The sequence below is a fragment of the Manduca sexta genome, chromosome 15 (assembly GCF_014839805.1).
Source record: "Manduca sexta isolate Smith_Timp_Sample1 chromosome 15, JHU_Msex_v1.0, whole genome shotgun sequence".
In the NCBI taxonomy this organism is placed as follows: domain Eukaryota; kingdom Metazoa; phylum Arthropoda; class Insecta; order Lepidoptera; family Sphingidae; genus Manduca; species Manduca sexta.
The window spans coordinates 4,870,712-4,894,893 of record NC_051129.1 but is presented as its reverse complement, the minus strand read 5'-3'; the positions used below and the strand labels follow the sequence as shown (position 1 = coordinate 4,894,893).

The following is a 24,182-nucleotide window of genomic DNA, read 5'->3' as shown; positions in this document are numbered from 1 at the left end:
GTAATGCCTTATCGGCGAAATTATTCATGACTGCTTATCTTGCTCCACACTTGAAATTTAAATACCTACCTACATTGTACGAATTTTCCTATATTATTTAATATGTAAATAAAATTAAGCAAGTCATAAAACAAAGAGAACCACGTATGCAAATAGGTACTTTAATACTTTACCACAAGTATATGTACGGCTATAAAAATAGGAAACCGACAAAACTGAGAAACAATAATAAATGTATAAAATAGGTCATCCATTAGTTCACAAATTGTTACACTTTCTGTACCCACGCGAAGATTAAGGAATAATGCCTGTAACATTACCATGAAAACTTAGGGCCATATTACTGTGTAGTGCGATATAGGCGTTGTCAAATTAAGGTTAGGTTAGTGCTTAAAATTGTCGCTGCTCAATAATCCCATATTAACATCAGCACAAACAAAGGATATTCTTAATTCACAATATGTAACGGATTTGACAGCCGAGTTTTGTATATTCAACAGCTACGATTTAGTTCTCAACATGCTCTTAAATGATAGCTTTGTTTATTAAGTAGTTCAATACTTTAAATATCTACTTAAATTTTTTACAATTTTTTTTGCATTGTCATTATATTACTAACATAGTTTACTACCTACTATGTCAACTCTGATAGCATCAATATAAACCTACTTGGTTTCTCGATGCTATCGACTAACAAAATACCATTGTAACTTTATTAAGCCTGTTTAATGTTAAATAAGTAACTTAAAAGTAAGATTGATTTTCTAATGCGGCTCTTAGCAACTAAATAATACACCGATTTGTCGTTTTTTTTATAATGTAATAATTAGAGTTTGGGACCGTTTCACTTCAGTCCACAGTTCGGAATATAGACGAAATTCATGTATCTTCAATAACTTAAGGTTATATGGAAAAAATATAGTAATAAAAATGGACATTTCATTCAAAAACATTTCATCAACTATTAAATTTTGAGACTACAACTCGCTCATTAATTTATTTCTAACGGTTATAATCACACTGTTTATTGCGTTTTTATGTGTCTACATGTTTTATTTATATAAATAATGGCTAATTGAATATTTATTTGCGTTTAAATTATTTAATTACAAACAAAAACATTACACGTTCAGCTTGCTAATTTTACTCGCTACATACAATATTAATGTAACATTTTTGTTTCCATACAAAACACGCAGAAAAGGACAGTAAGTAAATTTATAATTAATTTGCTTAAATTCATTACAATTATCTACGTGAAAAATCAAAATTACGGTCTAAGTGAGAGTGTTTATCGGCAAATCGAATACATGCAAACAATGATTCATTAACATTCATTCACAAGCTGTTATCTACACGCTGGTTTCTCAGAAAACTCGACTATACTCCGGGGAAAACTATGTATCATGGGCTATTCATCTAAATACTATATCGTGTGGCAGTTATGTCAGCTTCCTTCCTGTGTTTATTAGTTTTTTCTTGGTACTGCTAATGATATAATTTATAGCGTGTAAGAAGTATATTGAACATCTAAGTAAATACTTTCATATAGACAGATATGAACTAAATATTATGAAATGCTTAAACAAGCGTCCAACGTATACAATATTTATAAAAGTCTTATGACTTACATAATGTAAAAGCAAGGCATTAATTTTCCTAGGAAGATAAAATAAGTTGGTCCTGTGTATGTAGACTACGATAGTAGTTTCGGCAATGCAGATTTTTAGTCTAAAACTAATAAAGTTTTGAATTTCCGTCTAATTCACCACTTATTGGATCATCGTAAAATTCTCTTCAAAACATAAATAGCTGAGCCTAGGTCATGATCAGAATAGTACAAATTTTCTTTCTGCGCTCTAACATTGATGCTTCACATTACATAAATTGTACTTCAGTAGTAAACAAATATCTAATAAATATGAATTTTTTTCTGATTTGACAAATGGCGCCTCTTACTCCCTAGCAACTAACGCCTAAAGCGACCGCCTCTCGCTCTACCTCATAGCAGGCGTTGAGAATATCAAGCATAACTACATATTACATATAAACAACACAAGCAATTTATGTACTCAGTGCCATGTGGGCATATCTAATTTACATATAAGAATCTATGGTATTTTCAATGAAGAATATTGGCCATTTTGGCGTGAGTCAATGTCAAACAGTGAGTCAAAGTATGATCGTTAGTCGCTACATCCTGTGTTTCAGGTGTATGGAGATGAGTCTAAATCAAGGTCTTTTGGATTAATTGTCAAGTTGTATGCATATAACTAAGTACATGTGATCTTTGTAGGTAGCTACGTGTTTTATCTAGCGTTGTTTTATTTTTCTTTTTTCTAAGTTATTGGTTAGATATATGTATATCTTTATAGATATGTAAAGTTTACAATAGTCCGCTCGCGTAACACATGAACTTTGTTTTTTTTAACAATGGTCCTAAGACTCGCGAAGTAAAATTTTCTGTTGCACAATTAAATCCACTTGAATTCGCCAGCTCTACAATGTAAACTTTGGAGAGCATCAAACCTTAAGGTGGTAGCTCAAGGTCCATTTTCATACATTTTGTTTCGGCTTTAATCTGGGTAGCTAAACAAGTATTGGCAAGTAAAGAATTTAAATTCACGTCTAGTTAGTGATTAGTTCTCGCAGTTGAAAGAAAAACGTAAAAATAATTAATAATCATGGATATTTCGGCCTTTAAAATTTAATATGACGAAATTTTAAAGGCAGAAATATCCATAATTATTAATTATTTTTACGTTTTCAACTGCGAGAACTAATCACTAACTAGACGTGAATTTAAATTCTTTACTTGCCAATACTTGTTTAGTTACCCAGATTAAAGCCGAAACAAAATGTATGAAAATGGACCTTGAGGTATCGCCTTAACAATATTACGCCATTCTGAACCTACTAAGTAACGTCAATTAGATTTCTTCTATAGATGCATTAAAAACTAATAAATTAATAAAGATCTGATAGAATTTACAAGGTAGAGACTTTACTTACAACTTCAATTGCACCAGTAATGGTTTAATAAGAAAGAATAATTGACGACCTTTTGTGTCGAAGGCTAAGAACCTTTTTGGGTTGATAATAATAAAGCTACATGTTTTTATTTGTTACAAATTAATATTCAAACAAGGTCCTCTTATTTTTTTATATAATTTCTTGACCTGAATGTTTGAAGAAAAGCATAATAATACTAATATTATGATACGATTCCTTATTATATTGTAAAAACATTTACATAATGTCTATTTGATAATGTTTGTTGTATGATATGAAACTGAACACGTAATTAATGATAACAGTGACCTTGGTGAGTGCAATTATTTAGGATAATTACTAATTACCAATAGATCAAAAGATAAGAAAAAATTGATTTCCTATACATCACCCAACAAATTTTCCGCATTGCCAGTCAGCACTATGATATGTATAGTGTACACTACAAGTAGTTATATTTCTCAGAATTCTCCTTATTGCAAGTTTTCCATAAATTGTATCATCTGAGATGTGATAAAAATCCCCGAGAGAGATCATATTTATTGGAAACCATGATGTCTAATATTTTCTTGCAACGATATTAAATCCAGATAATTTAGATGCATTTTTATATTCACTATTTTTCAGTTCTAAATAATATAACGAATTAATTTTAAAGCTTGTGCACATTTGCAAAAAAAAATATATAATTATACAAGTAAGGAAAAAATGTGATAGTTGGATAGTGATATGTCACAACCGGTCTATAAAAATATGCGTCCGAAAATGTAGTTTGTACTTTGTATTGTTGTAGCAAGAAAAAATATTTGGGAACTTTTATATCTACAGAAAAATAAAATCTCCCCAAGGATAACCGATACTTAACACGCAAACCACTTATCCTGATAACAAAATTTTGTAGAAACAATAAACCAATTAAATGCCAAGGATTTAGAAATGTTAATGACAACCCATACAAACCGAATAACACGAAATGGTAATAGCAAAACTTTTTTAACGTGACTGCAAACGGGAGATGATGTTATAAAGTGAAACAGTGTGCAAAAATAGCCGTCACTGGACACAGGGATCCTATGTGAACACATTTTAAAATAACTCACTTAGTCACACACGTTTGCGAACATATCGTCTGAAACGAATGACCTTATTATCAACTCTGATACGGCTTCGTCTACTCGTTATATACGTTTTATAACACTATTATTATTAATTAATTATGATTGTATTGTTAATTATATCGATTTTGACCTTAATTATCCTCGCTAACAGGTATCCGTCTGGCTAAGTAATAAGGTGATAGGAGCTCAAAAATATGGACTAAATAGGCCAATACTGATCATATTAAGAGGTTATCAAGGCGTCCACATAGCTGTCGAAATTTATTATAGTCTTGTAAAAATATTCAAGATCCATCTTAAGTTAATAGTAGACCTCTCTCAGCCTAGTAAGGCGACAAAGCGTTAAATTACAATTAGTATGAGCAAATAAAATTTTGATTAAATCAATTTCAGCACGACGCTGTCATTATTTAATAATAAGATAAATGATTTATGAATTATATGGATCGGTAACGATTTATAAACCTTCACAACAAAAACATAGATCTTGTCTTAAGTCCAAAAACGCACCAAAGATTCTTCTACTATTATGATGGTTTATGAATGTCGAGAAGTACTTATTATAAAATGCTCTTTAACTAGTATATTTCACTGTGATTTCTGGATACTATTCATTAACGAGCAGGCATCGTGCTTTGTACATCTGCTGTAAAATGATCTCTTGTAAGTATTAATTCTTATATCTTTGTACCACCCTGTCAGGTTCCCTAGTAGAGAATTCCTATTGCAATAAGTCCACCTCTACACAATATATAAAGGGTACTTCAAATATAATGTAAGCAGAATTTTAGTATTTTTAAATCTTTCGTTACTTACCTTAGGTTTTACCCTCTCTTTCATATTTACATAAGCATAGGTTTACGAAATCTGTTAAAATTTCTTTATTATTATTTAAAAAAAATGGCTGACGTAATCACTGTTCAGACCTTCCTACCCCCTTTTAGTACTTACATAATACTTGAACGGGCTCTAAAGTCATAAAAAACACAGCAGTAATTGAATAGCCGTTTAAAAGTACTTTCAACTTGATCTACTTGAACTCATTCGTATCTTTTTTATTTGTAAAGCATTTCATAAAACTTTTATGTGTTGGTGACTCAGATGATATAATTCTGGCGTAAAACTTTTTCGTATCCCGCGGTGCAAGGTCGCCTTGGCAGAATACCAACTAGATAAATTTCTAATGTTAGTAAACTTCATAGGATGACGCTACGTGTAATCTAATAATACATACATCATCATCATCAGCTTGATTATGAATGATTTTTAAACACTTTACGAAACAGATAACATGACGTTAATAGATTACATATTAATATTCTAATAATGCCCCATTTACACTTTTGGGGAATGCCAAATAACTTTTCGAATGAATATGCAAAATGCCTATGAATTATTATTAACATATATCTAAACCCAAATAAGCTGCTTACAAATTTGTGTTAGTATCTAACCCAGGGGAAGATATTGTAACAAACATCAACAATTGTCATCCTTTGTTGGTGTTTTATGGTGTGCAAAAACAACCCTAAGATTTACGTTAGACTACAGCGCAAACAAAACAATGGCGGTCATTTAATTATTCCACTGGCAACTCACACACTTAGGTAACCTAAACTTCATAAACATCCTGGGTCCTTGCAGGTTAGCATAAATTATGTAACACTTGCGGAACAACAAAACGTGGATCAACATACGTGATTCCTGTTCAATGACCCCATTATAGATATGCCTTGAATATTACCAAAGGCAGGGTTTAAACAATAGATCGTGCCGGTTCATTTCATAGTCGAACCTAGTGCGACATTAATGAACACAGGAAACAGTCCCTCGCACTGTTTCCGGTCATATGCGTGCCCATCCTATGTGATAAATGATTAATACTAAATTAGTTATGTTATTGTTTTTTAATCGTATAATACCTGGCTGTAACCATAAAGGAGATATGGCAACATTAATACGAGCGAAGGATTTTTTTATACTTGCACGGGAAAGTAACTCTGCTGCACGTGATGGTAAATGAATAGGATCCAATAGAATTCCAACTGACGAGAGATGATTAATTGGCATTAATTTTTGGAATTATTTTGGGCAATCGATTACGAAGATGTCACTTTACTAGTTACAATTGATCATTTTGATTCATTTGATTGTTCTATTTCTACAGAACGAGCATTCCTTCATCATTTAATGAATAATATTTATTCATCATTGGCTCTGAATACAAATTTATAAAAGAATAAACATTAAAAATAAGTACGAGTATAAAGGAACAATAAAATCAGAACAATCAATTATGTGCCTTCCTTGTTTTTTGTAAATTGAATTTTCGTCTGGCATCGTTCTGTTTTTTCTAAGTCGACTCCTCAGAATATTCTAGAATATTCGTCTACATTACTTCCTGGAAGTTCAGACTTTTCCGTGACATTAATGCAATTCATTACGTAATTTAAAGCATGTTGAAGTGTGCTAAAACTCCGATCGTGTAAATTGACTGCAACTTAAATAGATTTACGGTTTAAATATTTTATTTTATAATTGGTTATCTTGATGTGATAATACATTTCCCGCTCATTACGCAAATAAATAATAGACGATAACAATAAGATGATCATAATATCTTTCTGTCAAAGCTAAACCTACATCAATCACCGCCCCTTGACCAGCATTAAAAACAAAATAAATATCTATGACACAACTGAACTCGACTGCTTTTATTTGCACCATGCACAGGTTCTGAGACTAAAAGAATCCTGATTTAAAAAACACAGCGTAAACCAGAACCCGTTTTCAGCGTGGCCATACAAAAAGGATATTTACTAAAATTTCCTCCACTCTAGACCTTGTTGCATTGTAATAAAGCAGACTCCGTAGACTCTACTAGACAATGTCTTAGAAACTGCACGCATACCATTGAAATTTGCATAACGTTGGCTACATCGGAATGTGATGTAGGTTCGTATAGCCCAGGTGTAAGTGCATTAGTGGATTACAGCGCTCTGTGAATTCAAGGAGACTTAATCCGTAGGTTTTCTCTTATATAAAATGACCTTTTTACTTTGCATTAAACTCTGTCAATGTATGTGCTATATATAGTAAAGTAATGTCCTTTTTGATGGACTTTTCAAAGGCAATGATTATGTTCCTAGTCTTAGCTACTTAAATCATTGCGTTCTTTTAATCGAATAATACGATACAATGTACATTAAATAGGCCTGCGTGTCGGAATATAACAAAATTATCACCAGAGAGAAAAATACGCCCAAAAGTGCATAAGCCGATAACGCAATAAAAAAATTAAAGAGCGAAGAGTACGTGTAATGCGCCGAGTAAAAAGTATTGAAAATGCATCCTGCCGCGCTGTCCGTGAACGATATTTATAGCGTATCATCAACATCCTGTACAAAATCATGCAAACGCAACATCGATCTTATTCCGTAACTGAGTTCTGTAATAAATGAAATTACATAATATCTTATGACATAAGTACGTAAACTCAATTTATCATTGAATTGAAAAGTTAAATCTTAAACAATACTTTATCAATATCCGTGATAATATTTGCTGCTGGAAGATAAAGAGGGTCTAAACAGAGCTCTTGCAGATGTATGCACGAACATTCGTTGACATCGATCAATCAAACGAAATAACTCTATCAATTCTGAATCCTGGCAATATATCTTATAGAAGTTCGTCGACTATTGTGTTAAGCTATTCCACAACACGCTCAAACTGAAACTGCTTATGATAATCGAACAATAGTCTTGCTCGTGGGTGGCTCTACGTGGGTGGTCATAACTGTGTCAAGGGTGACAGGAACCTCGCGAAATAACTGTCTTCGTTCGCTAACGATAGCTTTAATTGCTGTCATTAACATTAGACTGACGCATGTGTATCAAGCACATACTCAAAGAAACTTTTTTAACAGTATAAATGTTTATATATTTATAAATAAATAAAATTAGCTCCGGATTCGGATACGTTTGAGCGTTACCTTAGTTCACTCGTTGGCTAACTCTTTATAGTAACTTGGTCTCAACGGTAGTAAACCTTTTGTGCCGAAGGGAAATCCGCGAAAGTTTCCTTCATTCCTTTCCGTCATTGCAGCAACAACTTCACAGCAGCATTGATGTCGCGAAGGTAAACAAATGGAAACTGATGAAATATCAATAATCATGAAAACATGCAAGCAAATTATTACAAGAGATGTTACAAAACATCCAGGCAATTAAAAATAATATATATAAACAACGTAAACCGGACGATCATCTGCCTGATACATAAATTTATACCAACGTCGAGTGGTTACAGTTCTGATTTACTATCGAACATTAAATCATATAAGCGTAACATCTGCTTTTTAATTCTAAATACACATGCCTAATGATTTTTTATCTAGTTGCATTCAACATTTGCATACATCAAAACATAAGCGAAAATGAAACATTACAGTAACATTTCAACACCATTCTAAAACCGATATAAGATATTGTTAGTTGCGTAAAGTTCTGTCGAAGTACGTTGTGTTATCTTTTACTGGTGATCTATCAAACTTATCTTGTACATCAGTGGTTTCAAGACATCACATTATCTTACCGGTGAACTTCTTTCTATGCATTTCTGTTTGCCACCGAGACTATCTCAATAAATTTAATACAGACCAGGTCTTCCTTGCCCTATCGTAACCTTGAGTTAAAAACCTTAAATGCTATTAGCCTAACAACACATACACATGCAGACAATGTTATGCGGACTTACAAAAAGTAGACAAGCAACGAAACGGAAAGCGCTGCGAATGAACTCGTGCGAATTGTCGACACAATGTGTGTAATGACGGGAATTCTTACACTATGGCATATTAAGTTCATAATAGCAATACAGATAATTTAATTGGAGTTAACGACTGTTTATTATATGTTATCTGAACTCTGCGGAAGATTGCTAACGAGGGTTATGTAAAAAGACATGCTTGACGTAAATGCGAAGTGATAGGAAGCCATGAGAAGATTGATGAATATGAATAAGGTAATTATGAAAAGGTTATATCGATTTTCAAACAAATCTTTATTGAAAATGGAAATTCATAACATGATACACGTTAACACTTGTGAGACCCGATTTAGTATAAATTTCGCTCAGATATAGTGTTTATAGAGTAATAAACGCCCAGTGGACCCACTTGGTTCTTTGCGATCAATACTAAAACAAAAATAACTATGTTTATTTTATTACGTCATTAGTGTTTTTCGTGAGCAGCATGGTATAAATATGTAGGCACTACTCTAATGTCATTTATTGGTACTAATGACCATCAAGTTTTTGTAATTTATAACCCATTGTAAGTATATGTATAAGAGGTTTCATATAAATCAATAAATATACTCATAGAAAGTATACTTGCGATTTCTATACAGGTTAGTAAAGTTGAAACACCCAGTTTGTGTTCAGACGTGTGTCTCGTTGGAACTGTTATCACAATTCTTTTACCCAACAAATTAGTATTCATGTATGCACGGCGACTTCCCTTCATTAACTGTGTATTTTAAACTTATCACTAGCGCCCTTCGTGTGTTTCCTTCATTAAAACTTTAGGCATAAAACCCCTTAAAAATATTTACACACGTTTGACGTCACCTTCAAATAGTTAAGACTATTGGGTGATAGGAGTATGCTGTAAATAACAGCTTTATGACACAAACATTTTGCAAATATGTGCCAAATTTTACTATTAGATCAGAAATGGTAAACCTAAATTTGTTAATAATTTAGTAGTTGACTCAATTCTTCCGAACTTTAAGAAACATTCATACTCTCTTCTTTTAACCTTGTTGTTATCATCTATCCTTAAAATCTATGCAATTCGAACCCTCGCAAAACCAGTTTGGTCATGGTCATTTCCCGAAAGGCGCCTTTGAGAGAGGTCTCCGCTTTGCGTTCAGTTACTGTACAGTTATACGCAAATTATCCTTTTCCTAACTCGGAGATATTCCCTTACTGGGGTTAAAAACACGCCGCGTAGCGACTTTTAAGCGAAAAAGCTGTTTGTAAATCCGTCAAGTAGGGAAACGGTCAAGTAGGGTCATCTCTTTAAATCAGGCTTCCTTGTGTGTCTTATGCTTACTGGACCTTATTTGTATTAAGGAAAAATTTGGACACATTGTTGATTTAACTTTAGTAAGACAAAGACCGGGAAGAAGTAAGCCTATACTCAGGATTAAGATCGCCAAGCGATGCTCCCACGCCTCTAATAGATTCAAGCGCGTTATTAAAATAAGATCATTAAAAATGATTATAGAACCACGTCTAACAAAGATTCTAACAAACTTTCTTATTTATACTATCATTCTATCAAAGAAATATTGGCAGGCACGTGGAAAACTGACGTTGATTTGAGTAGCAGTCATTAAAGATGTATGCCGTGCACTCGTTACTTACGCATGTTCAGGCTCAGTTTATGCAGACATTTGAATTCAAAACATAGACCTTCGGTCGTCCATCTGTTTCTGAAGGTATTTATAAATACCTCGTGGTCGTAAATTAGTAATGGCATGATCGTTTATAGATTAAATTATATGTACTTTATTTTTATTAGCAGCATGTCAAATAAATTGCTACACAATATTTAACGGAAAATTACAGATCGATAATAATTATTAACAAAAATTATTACCGACGGATCACCGTATTAAAAAAAATATAGTCCAAAACAATAAATTATTACACAAAGCTTATATTATCAAAGCTTAAAACCATATTTCCTACCTAATACTAATAGCTCATTTTTATGTATTGCAATTTCATATTTCAATTTTCCAGACGACATTTAAGATCGCTATAAGGTATTCCTACCCTAATCACGCTTACTATACAAAATACCAAATTCATTCCAGGACATAATTTATATCCTATTTACTGTAGTCCTCAAATTCCAAGAATAGTAGAGGCGTACTAAAAAAACGGCAGACGGGAGCAACGATTCCAAAGTAGGACACATGCCAGTAATTAGTGTTGAAAGCAATTGATACAGTTTTTAGGGCGCAAAGATCGTCGCGTGGTGCGAAAACTATCAGGAACAGATCTCAAAGTGAGATAAACTGTAATTCTTTCGATTAAAGTGGTAATTATAGCGTGAGATGAATGCAGAGGTGGAAATGCACACAATGCACAGAAAAAAATTATAGGTGATACAGAAATAATATTCGAAATACTGATTATGAAAGAGAAGATGCAAAAGAATTTATACTCTAACGGAAGAAAATATAAAATTAATGCAAATAACCAATTATACGTAAGTTGTTAAGCAAAAACAAATGACATTTACTTACATGATGTCATAAGAAACATTAGAGCGGTAATGCGTTAATAACGAGAAGGAAATCCGGAAGTTTCGATTCATCTTATGTTGAGTTGAATTTATAAGCTAAGTTTAACTTCAATGCCCACATGACGTTATGGGAAACGATTCCATTTTCCAATGAAAGCAGGCTCATTTCGTCTACAAACTTCTATAACTTAAGAAGATAATAGCATAGAATGTCGATCGATTATTATAGCAGATCGATACTAATAATGTCAATCGATTATTCTGGGAGTTGAACACTAAAAAGTTTACGAACCCACAAATTATTTTTGCATAAGTATTATCCAAGTATTACGTTCACCACGTAACTCTAGCAACTTAAATTAGCGTTTCATTGATTACCGTGAAAAAGTAACTGAACAATCATTTTGTGTGTGGTGCCTGCACGGTTATTCTCACAGAGCCTTGAACTTCACGGAGGTCGTTCGGTATTGTTTTTGAGGCGATTCAACTCGTAAAAATTGCATAATAACCATCGTTATTATATTGTAATTAACTTTGTTAGTGCATTAAACGAATTGTCGTTGTTTTATTAGATTCATCATGATCGTAACAATGGGAATCGTTGTGTGTGAATGTATTCACATTTGTGATGATTTGTTTTAAAATACCTACTACTCAATTCTGAATGTAATAATTTTCCTTTCCAAAATCCTTAGTTGCATCGCTAAAGCATAATCATCAAAGCTCTAAATGTAATACATAACAAGTCTTGTACATTAAGGGGTACATTAACGGCATGCAGCGAGTGGTTAATGTGCTGACTAAGCCAATTACTGACGCACCCTCTCTGTCTGCTCCCCTCGCGACTAATCTTTTGATAAATGAATAACGGGTAATACCGAAATTAAATTTTTGATTGCATGTCTAGCGTCCATAGGACGTTAATACCGCTAAGTCTGTGAAGGATATTATTTTATCGTTTTCTAGTTGTTTTTAATAATACAGCAATTTTTATGTATAGAAACTTTGTAAAAATACAACGGTTGTTTGGAAATTATTTCCGATATATCAAGCTTTAATGTGGATAACATTTTGAAAACTCTATTATATAGCAAGAATATACATATAATTACTTACACAGATTTAAGGAAAAGGAAGACTACAAAACGAGATTTTTGTGGATCTTACTGGGTTTATTAAGAAATATTAAACAACAAACTTATCTTACTTATAAGTTTGTTGTTTAATGATACATAGTTAAATTGAACAACAATCTCCTACTTTATTAATTGTGTAAGTTCTACCACGTTTAGACTCTACTATAATTATATGTGAAGTTAAGGCATAATAGGCGCTTTTTTAGCGAATTCCCTCTGTCAATACTCGTTGTTTGTATGGTGGTGACATGCGTTAACTAATTTTACTATTTGTTCTACACCAAGAACTATTAAAATGTATGAGATTGCATTGTTCTTGCAATGTGACTGTGTTTAGCTGTATAACATGCTGCCTTGTGAATAATTTCGGTATTCGCGGTACTATTGTTATATGTATTATTAATGCTTACGTCTATATCCAAATGGAGTAGGCAGTAGTGCAATTAAGTCACACACAGTTCGCCCCTTATTTTCATCACAATATGTGTTGGGGTGGACGCCATAGTATTATCGGGCACGAATTCAAATTCCAGGGAACTCTCGCGTTTTCATTTCTGTTTCATTGCCAACAAATACCAACTGACATGCATTATTCCATTATTTGTATAATCTTTAACGTGCCGTTACAGATAATTATGTAAACAGCCTACTTGAATTTAAATCAGAAGACAAAAAATATAATTGGATATTGGGTATACTAAAGCGCAATGTTCATCTATACTTCTATACTATTATATAAAGCTGAAGAGTTTGTTTGTTTGTTTGTTTGTTTGAACGCGCTAATCTCAGGAACTACCGGTCCAAACTGAAAAATTCTTTTTGCGTTGGATAGCCCTTTGTTCGTGGAGTGCTATAGGCTATATATCATCACGCTATACCCAATAGGAGCGGAGCAGTAATGGCTAATCTCAGGAACTACTGGGCCAAACTGAAAAATTCTTTTTGCGTTGGATAGCCCTTTGTTTGTGGAGTGCTATAGGCTATATATCATCACGCTATACCCAATAGGAGCGGAGCAGTAATGGCTAATCTCAGGAACTACCGATTCGAACTGAAAAATTCTTTTTGTGTTGAATAGCCCTTTGTTTGTGGAGTGCCCTAAGTTATATATCATCACGCTATGACCAATAGGAGCGGAGCAGTAATGGCTAATCTCAGGAACTATCAGTTTGAACTGAAAAATTTGTTTTGTGTTGGATAGCCCTTTATTTGTGGAGTGATATAAGCTATATATCATCACGCTATGACCAATAGGAACGGAGCAGTAATGAAACATGTTGCAAAAACGGGGACAATTTATTATTTTTGAGAGCTTCCGTTGCGTGCGCTGCGTAAACGGTTAAAGTTATGCAATAATGATGTATGACGGGATTGTTCCTCTTAAAAAGTTCTAAAAATATATTATAAAACAAAGTCCCCCGCTGCATCTGTTTGCCTGAACGTGTTAAACTCAAAAACTACCCAACATATTAAGAGGAAATTTGTTATGGAGACAGTTTGGGACCCTGGGAAGAACATAGGCTCCCGGGAAACTACTACTTTTATAACGGTAAACTTTAGCCTGAAAAACTTTATAATGCGAGCGGAGCCGCGGGCAAAAGCTAGTTCTAGATAAAAGTAAATAAATCTTGTTTAAACTCGATGCAGCCATATGGCATGAACATCCGGTGTTTGTTGGTCAAAAGCAATGCATTATAAACAAAAATCATTTCATTCAGTACTTATTCGTGCGCATTATTCAAACGTTTTCGCCGAGGAAACAAATCACCAGCCTAGCTGCCTAGTATAACAACCATAAATTTTCTTGTGATTTCTGCATAGATTAAATTATTGCTTCACAGTTTCTGTTGTCCGTTAAATGGAGTCTGTAATAAAATCTAATTCAAACTTCCGAATCCAAATTTCACACGCTCCGAACAATAGCTTCAATTTCGTTTCTGTATTAAATAACTCTTGTTTATTTTATTTGCTAATCTTTCTGGGGCATTTCTATGGGCGTCGCTTTATAAATTTCATCATCAACAATCAATTACTGGAGCAATGCACGGCAATTCTATTTTACTACGGAACGTGAATAATGTCAAGCGCACGTACAATTCGCTTCAATATTAATATTCTTATTTTCTTGTATAATCAAGTAATCAAATAGACATCAAGTAAAGGCGAACGTTCACGGAGTTGCTCTATGATGGCAAGTTGCAAAAGCCGGTTACATCTAGTGTTGTACTCTTGTAATGATTTCACATTTTTTCCTATCTTATTAATTTCACTTTCAATATCAACTTTCTTCAGTTTCTCTACATTGATCGTATTAACTGCTTTAATTAATACTTAATCGTTCTTGCAAAAATAATGTACCAACAAGACAACGTTTCTATTTCAGATTCGTTGTTATAATTATGTGAAATATCTTTTATATTTTATCAAGGAACTACTCTCATTCGTCTGGCGAAGGACGATGCAATCACAGCTGTCTCTCAGCCGTTAAATTATGAGATGCAACCAGACTGGGGGAGCTTATGAAAGGGGTTATTGCCACGGAACTATCCATCGGGCCGTCGGGCATATATGTAGGGAGCGAATAAAGTTTATTTGTACGGCACGGTGGCTTCGGCCGGCTGATAACCATGTCGTGTCAATGGGTGGGGCGCGCCGGCCGAGCGCCCGCGAACGCCTGCCGAGCTCGCTGCCGAGTGCCGACTGCCAAGCGACTTAGTTTATAACGTGATACTGTGCCAACATCACGCGTTGTTGCTGCGTCCATCTAAATTCGATTTCGATGCGATACTTATTGCAACTCTTTACGGCATCATTGTATTCAAAATTCGGGGGCAATTCTTTGCACGCACCACTGACCTCTCGCGAAGGATGTCAGAGCAACCGTCAAAAATTTTGAATCGACTTCGCCGAAGTCTCTTTTTGCCCGATATTTTAATTCTCGTTTACGACGACAAGTAGAGAATTTCTGTAAATACAGTTTTCATCGGATTCTTGTGCTAAGTTTTGCTAATCATTAATATATGAAAAATGTGACATAAAGTGATTGTAACTGGAAGTGTCACGTGAATACAGTGCAGTTCATAATTTAGTAGGTACATAGCCGCTGCAGACAAGAATTGTCGCTTAATCAACTGTGCCATTGGAAGATTTAGCTTTATCTGGAACGAAAATTCTAATCGTGTTTAAAAGTCAATTTACGAAATAAGATTTTATTTATACGTATTAAATATATAAAAGTTTGTGTAGTGCAATATTAAAATAAGTCCAAAGATAACGAAACTGAATGAGAACCGGATCTTAAATGTTTAAATCGGGCCTATTTAACCGCTCAAAAGGCACGATGGGTGAACCGATCGAAGTGGAAGACAGTCTGGAACTGGAGTACGATATGTGGGACGGACAGTTCGACTTCGTGGGCCCACAGGGCCCGCCTCCGGAGGTCAGGGCTCGCATTACCTCTGACGCGAGTCTCACCGAAGACCTCTTCACCGGCGGCCCGCTGACACCGCATTTGAGCAATGGCTTAAATGGCGGCAAGAAGACAGCGGCTCACCAGTGGTGCGACAACCTCTCCGATCAAGTGAGGCTTGCTCCATTTACTCTGCGTTATTATAGACAATAACAGTAACGTTCATTATGATATAACTGTTAACAACTTTTTTATTATGACTATTTTTATTGAACACTTTATTTTATGAATTGAGTTTTAACAGCCGCCTATTTAGACTAATTTAGCATTACTTATCGCTCACGCACGTAGCGATAGGTTTAACCGCATTGTACTTAGTATTGACGTCAGGTACCCAAATGACACAGGATCGTTATTTTTCAATCCCGTATTGTTTTCCTTGAGCTATTGACTCATACGGGAATTTGTCATTTACGTTAATGTTTATTGTTCTGAATCACTGCGGTCAGGTTCATATGTTGAGTGAATTAGAAATACATTTATTATATTACCATAAAAGGCTTTCATGGAATCCCTATCGCATAATGCGACTAAAATTCTATGTAACATAAACAGAGTACGATTATCGATTACGTTATCAAAAAGGAAAACTATTTTTTTAATAAATATATATTATATCAACTGAAGTGTTTAATATAAAATCTGTAGTACGAACAAATGATTGATAAAGTTTTTACGGCTTCAATCAATTCGTTTGATTAACACTTCAATAGGGTTACAAAAACTTCGGGGTCTTCAATAGGAGCCGATGCGTCTACCATTTCATTGTAAAAAGCTTTGTTTTTTATTACTAGTAGCTACCGCTACCATTTCTCGGCCTGGTGGTACCATCGCGACTTTGATTTGTACCACGCTGTCACGCGACGTTTTATTATGAATTGCAACGTTTTCATCGATCAAACACTCACGTAATATTACCGCATAATAGTTTATATTTGCGAAACTGACGATGTGCAAACGGAATATTGATTTGCAAATATGGATGTTGATAGCATAAAAAATAATAAACGAATCTTTCTCTGTACAACTGGATAACGAGACGAAAGGGTCATTTACCCCTGATGTAAGCAAAATGCTGTCTATAAGAAGAAGTAACATCATAAAACTAAATAACAAAGTTCAGCCGCTGGTCAACCTTAGACTTTAAACTGCTAAGCTTCAAAGGTGAAGTAATTATATGAGCTACTACAAGTACTTAGTTACTCACTTCAATATTCTTTTTCAAAACTATGATAGAGAGACCTTAAGAGGGACCTATTATTCCTCATATCGAATTTTTAGAAAATAATCAAATTGCAACACATTTTTTTGATTCGAAAATCGGTTCATATATAATATTCAGGAGACGACAGCTAGTTTTATACTTCCACTCTTCTAGTAGAGCTTGTCAAGTAGATGGAACATGATTGATGATGTCGATAGTCAGTGTAAATCAACATTATTCAAAACAACTTTATCTTATTGCTCCTTTGTATTTGTCTTTAGTGATAAGATAGTTCTGATCAAATATTCCAAATTTGGTGTTTCTTTAAAAATAGTTTTATTTTTCTTTATTTTTTGTTTATGAGTATCTTCAAGTCGATCTATTCACGTAGACCTTCCCTTATCAGTCGCTATCTTTATTTTCTATAGATTATTTTTTATCTTTATAATTTTAGCAACATTGGCCAGATACAATGTGATGGATAATCGTGTAATCTTATCCGCGGAAGTATTATTTTCTACATCCAACCGTTTACGTATATGACTGAAATACATATTATAAATGGACAGTCATACATCAACGTTCGTCACGTGTTTTCTCTGAAGTCTGTGTCAGTTGCTAAGACCTCCGGATGTTAATTTGATTGCTCCTTATTTACACGTACGAATATATATACTTTAGTCAATGTTTAAGGATAGCCGATGAACGATAAATTTAGAGGTATAAATATGTGACCCAAATTATTTATCACTGCTGGTAATGGGATTTTCTTATTAATGCCGCAATATGTTTATGTTAATGGCTGATATTTTGCCGCAACCTTAATCATGTTTCAAGTCATTATCAACATTCATCGATCGCTATCCATCTAGCAAAGCTATCCCTTGGCAAACATTGAATCCAAGTTTTTCAAACAACAAAACATAATACGAACTACGTTCCTGTGCTCTATGATTCTAATTAATGTCCCCTACATCAATTACTTCTCCTTAACCCGCTGTTAAAGTCCACGTCATTAGTGGCCGGATTAATGTATGCAGCCTTTACGCTTTTTCACGAGCATTCAACAAGATCATTATATATTCCACAACGAGGGAACCATTGAGAAAGGTGCTCCTTGCGTAGAACATCTTAAAGTACATATTAACATAATTACTACGTCTATTGAGATTGGTGCATAGGTTATACGTCCGGAAGACTTTGTAACTGCTCTAAATAATCTTACATTAGTATATAAGCACCTACATATTATATTTAAGTATGTAACATGATTGGCCCTACAAACATTAATTTAATTTAACTTCATACTATTTATATTTGCACAAATAACATGATATCAAAAAATATGGAATACTGGCGCATGAACCGCTCAGTAAAAATAAATGGATGCAATAAATAGCGATGCAACGTCATGAAATGTCGATACTCGTTCGTTGGATAGCGTCCATGTGAATGTTCCATCGGAAGTCCATAGATAGAAACAAACTTACATCTGCAATGTACGGCCAATTTCAATAAATGATCGTATCGCTAACATCAGACCCAGAGCGAAAATACACGAGTCCAAACAAGGATTGACATGTTTACAGATGCCCTATACTGATCGATATATTTTTATTATCACGATTTCTAAGATATTCTGAGATATCTGCTGGCTGGATAAAACATATACCTAATAGAGGATTCTGATCAAAGTGTCATTAGCGCGATGTGATGAGAAGCTTGCAACCAAAAGATCATTTATAAGCAATCAAAATGTACAGAGGAATGTAAATCGATTTACAAATACGAAAAATTCATTTAAAATCTTTGTTGTAGACGAAATTAATAACCAGCTACTAAGCCTATTTTAACGTTACACAAAATGATAACCTTCACTTGTTTCATTCCAACGATATTCCTCATAGTGTTACTACAGGCGGAACTTTTATTATCTATTTTTTATACCACTGGAAAGTTCATTCGGGCGCTTTGATCATTAACTTTCACTCGCTAGATCCCTTTTATAACTTATTTTTAAATACATTAAATCAACCAATTGTTCACACAAATAGTCATTTACTAAAGATTGCCTTGTGAAAAGACGGCTTTACTTTGTGCTGTAAACTTGCATCATCACAAAAAGCTTATGACACTAATTTTGTTTTTCAAACATCACAATTATGTGCATAGACTAATGACATACAAAATTCAACGTTATACCTACATTTAAGAAGACATACCTTTATTTTTTGTGAATATTTACCACTTTTTCTTGATCTTAAGACATAACAACATGATCTCAGTCTTTTAAACTAACATCATTAAGTATTTCACATTGGACGTTCAAGAGAGCCTTAACACAAACGGCATTCCTCATCGGTGATTTACCTTTCTTCGCTATTTCCCACAGTTGTGAATCAAAGAGCATAACTAAGCTGCGTTGTCATGCATGGATCACCCGTGTTATATCATCATTAAGACTGAACTGTGTAACTGAACGTCATACAATATTGTAATAGAAAAGTAAACTAAATGCTTAGAAACATGGGTTCAATAAACTTTTCTGGTAATCCTTGTCTTAGTCCAGATATGGGGCTAAAAGGTACTTTTATAAATTATACGCAATTGCGAGTCCGAGTTCAATTTATCTAAATAATCCGCAATTACAAGTCCAAGTCTAATTTATAGGTTTATTTATTGTAGAAAAATCAACACAAAGTACATTAACTTTTTTAGCAGAATGTGAATGTTCTACCTATGTAAGTATAGCATCTACTTGCCCGAGTATTATTAATACTTATTGTATTGATAAAATTACATGACGATTCGGTATTGTTACAATAAATACATGTAATTGGTTCCAATTATCTACATGGATAAATTATGTGAATGTAAATGGTAACAGTATGTAACATAAAATTAATTGTTTTGTATTGGTCTGATCAGTCTACAAAGTCTTCTTATCATTTTATAAGCTCTAAATAACAAGTATCTTAAGTATATTTCTTATTTACGAGTATAAGTTTATGCGTAATATCATACAAGAGACTAAGGCAGAAATATAGTTAAAGCATTTACTTTTTATATAAAACTCTTAAATGTAAGGCAAATGAAATTATGTATTTTTAAGCAAAATTTACTCATTTTGATAAAGAACAATCATGTTTGCGTGTTAATATACACATTTACAAGGCAGGTAAATAATTATTTACATTGACAGCTCTCCTAGATATTTACAATACTTACAATTTAGTTTCACAAATCTTAAACATGGATATTTTCCGAATGGTTACGGACCACGAGGCTAATGTCTTCACCGCTGTACAATTATGGAAAGCGATTAGTTCTACCTTGGTAATTATTCTGCATAATTTGCAGATAATTAGATCACCGTGAGCCATAGACAACATTCTCATACATTGTATGACTTAAAATTACGTTCAATTTAACCCCAATATTTTTATACGTTTTAATGTTATATCAGATATAAGCATATCACATCGAAATCTACCTTTGAAACAATAAAATTAGTTTTATAATTGTGGAGGATTTCTCTGATATCCATTGCAGTTAATTGGAACGACCTTCATACATCCTCTTACTAACATTTGTCTAATGATTTCTTATATTTACGCGAATGTTAAACATTAAAATTAAACTATTTTTCTTTAAAAGTCTTCGAAACGTCGGGAGGAAATTAAAATATAAAAACCGCGATAAAATCCGAATAATAGTTTAATTTTAACATTCTTCGAATTGGAACTATTTTATTCAACGCAAAAATATAAAAGAAAAGTGATTTTTCTGCCCAATATGGCGACAGATCCCTATCACATTATGGGACTGAACACGCTGGCGAAAAGTGGATGCCCTGGTTTCACCTCCACCTACCACTTCGAGCCATAAAGGCGTGATGTGTGTGTATTTATACAACGCGGCTGCATTCTGTGTAAAAATATATATATTCTAAAGTGGCGGTCATATCAATATTTTTATCAGGAGCAAAGGTCGAAAACCAGACAGCCAGTAATAATACAAAACAGTCGCATAGTTGGTGATATGATGCACAGGCGGCGAGGAACAGTTACAGTTATCGGAGTCGAGTGAATATTCTCATGCATAATCGATCGATGGCTGTGCACTACGTGGACTGTTATATTATTATGTTTATAATTGTTTAAATGGAGCACGGCGTATTGTACGTTGCGCCTCGACCCCAATGGAATTTGTAATTATTGCAAACAGTATTTTTTTGAATATGGAACCAAATTCTTTCTTTGCCTTCTAAACGGTCATTAGTCGGAAAACATAACTTACTTTCAATCGAACGCTGTTACGTCTACAGCCAAACAATTCGCTATACATGTCATGTGAGAGCATTCACCGTCGTTGGTAATTGAACGGAACTGACAATTCGTAAATATCCAGTTAAAGCCAAGTGTACAACATCGCCAAGCTATTTAGACGTCATCACTCATTACGATGTAGCCCTGAATAAAAATTGTGATTATTAAGTACTTAATGGTAGTGCTTTATTTTAGGGAAAGTATTCAAGTAAATTAATCATCTTGTAAATGATCAACGCTGCTAAGTCCAAAGGAATAAGACGAGTTTTGCTCATCTTTAAATGCCGTCGGATATCTCTAAATTTCTACAGTAAATAAGATCACACTATCGTGTGTTCATATTACATATACCTATTTATACAAATAGTCAGATCCTCTATATATAATCTGTGCCAGACCTAAATGCTCCGTTGTTAACAAACGCTGGAAAGTTGCAAGACAACTTGACGGAGCCAAGAAAATATTATGTTCACTTGAGGAAGTCACGCGCGCACACTTTACTAACATATTCAAATAAAGTGCTTATTGATAGTACTTAACTATTATTATCAAACAGTCATTAACTGATTACTATTTAAACATTTTAAACCATGCGACAGTGGTGAAGCGTCCATACAACCTTATTCCTAACGGCTTCCCTTTTAAGTTTATTTACCTTAGTCTTAGTTTTTGTTTTCGGTTAAATTGGCCGCGATATGTTAACTAAGGCAATTTTTTTGCCTCGAGTTGCCTTCTGAAAAATTTCACCCTTCGCCACTGCCATGCGATACGTGACATCAGATATTTAAAATACAATGTTGGATAAACAATATTGTGTACTATCGGAAACCAGTACGATTTATAGTTTACGCATTATAACTTGTATATAAGAACAATGGAGAGGATAATGTACAGAAAAAGACAAGTTAGTTTACACCTACTGGCATATAATAAGGGTCTTGATAAAACGAACGAACGTTCGTACATTCGACTGAGTATGTTTATTGACCCACTAACAGCAGGTGATCGTGTATTTACTTTTGACTGACCAACTGGTAAAACTTGATTTTATATATTTGCTGTACACTAAAACAGCACCCATGCGGCAGATGATCTCAGTCGACAAACAGCAGATAAACGCCAGACTTGTTGGATGACGAGGTTATCAGCTTTGGCCTCAATCTGACGTCCATTTTTCAACCGAGTTATTATAATATTTAATAATGAAATAAATGCATAGCATGACATCTTTTGTGATTGATTAAGTAATTGCAAAATTCCAAGAATGTTGACTGGTTTAATTTAGTATGAGCAGAAGACCAATCATTTTACTTTTTTTTACTCTTCACTTGGCAATATTAAAAAAGATACCAAATGTATAAACGCGAAACAATTATGTTAACTTACCCTATATTAAACTAATTATTTTATGTCAAGTTACGAGAAATTACTGTTTCCGTGAATAAGCAACAAACGTGTGATGAAGCAAAATCATTTTACTTTCACTTACATAATACCATAAACTTATAATAATTTACCGTGCGTTTGTTTAAATATTTATATTTTGCGAGACATCGGAATTAATGGCCTTTTACGAACAGTTTCAAACAGATGGACATACTATTGACTATCAGTGGGGGAAAATATTACAATATTATTTATTAATAGACTTGTAATTTCCTCAATAGCTTTGTTGGCAGTATAAATATCATAAATTTTGAAAATGTTAGGCAATGTAAATGAAAGTGAATATATTATGTATAAATTAAGATGTAGTAAACTTATAACTGATCCTAAACGATATTATATACATGCTTAGTGTTGATGGCAAAATATAGTGTAGGTGAAACACACGAGAAATGAGTAATAACCAGCCTATCAAGCTGGAATAAAAAATATAGACATTTTTTTTTTTCTAGATATCTATTACGTTAAGAAGGGCAATAGTGCATCAAGCGATTTAACCCGTCATGACTTGTCAAAATTTTATTTTCAAATATGTACAGGTAGCTGAATGTTTGCCGCCAAACATTGAAAATCTACGCGGTGACGGCCTTATTAACCCGTATATAAGGTTAAAATTTTATTTTCAAATGTGCAGGTAGCTGAATGTTTGCCGCCAAACACGAGAGACCAAGAGTTAACATCCATGAAATTACCTATTAGTAGTATTAAGGTTATAATCTGACGGGCGCAAATGCTCGAATCTAAACAAAAGTAAAATCGAACGCAGCAGACTCGTGCTCTTTCAAACCGAAACGAAAGTAAGTTTTGAAATCAAAGGCAAATGTGTCTGACATTTGGTTGTTTTTAAACAGAAATAGAGTCCAATTTTGGCACGATTTACAATAGCGATGATCAGTGTACGTCACCGTATTGTTACTCTTCAGCCAACGATATGTTTTTAAAAAAACATATACAGAAAATAGGGGTCACTGTACAATTTTATGGCAATTAAATAATATACAATGCCTTACAAAAACGATCATCTGTCTTTATTTACATACAAATTCATAGTTATGAAATTCTTCACACAAACTCTAACATGGATTCAACTATTACGCCATAACAAAACATCTTCATATTTGTCATTGTCTAAAGAATGTTACTTA

The 24,182-nt window shown here is 33.7% G+C and overlaps 1 protein-coding gene across 4 annotated transcripts in view; it reads left to right on the top strand.

The window, feature by feature from the left end:
- Positions 1-24,182, top strand: part of LOC115439955 (rab11 family-interacting protein 4) — a 94,061-nt gene that overhangs the window by 63,101 nt on the left and 6,778 nt on the right. The window lies entirely within an intron of this gene.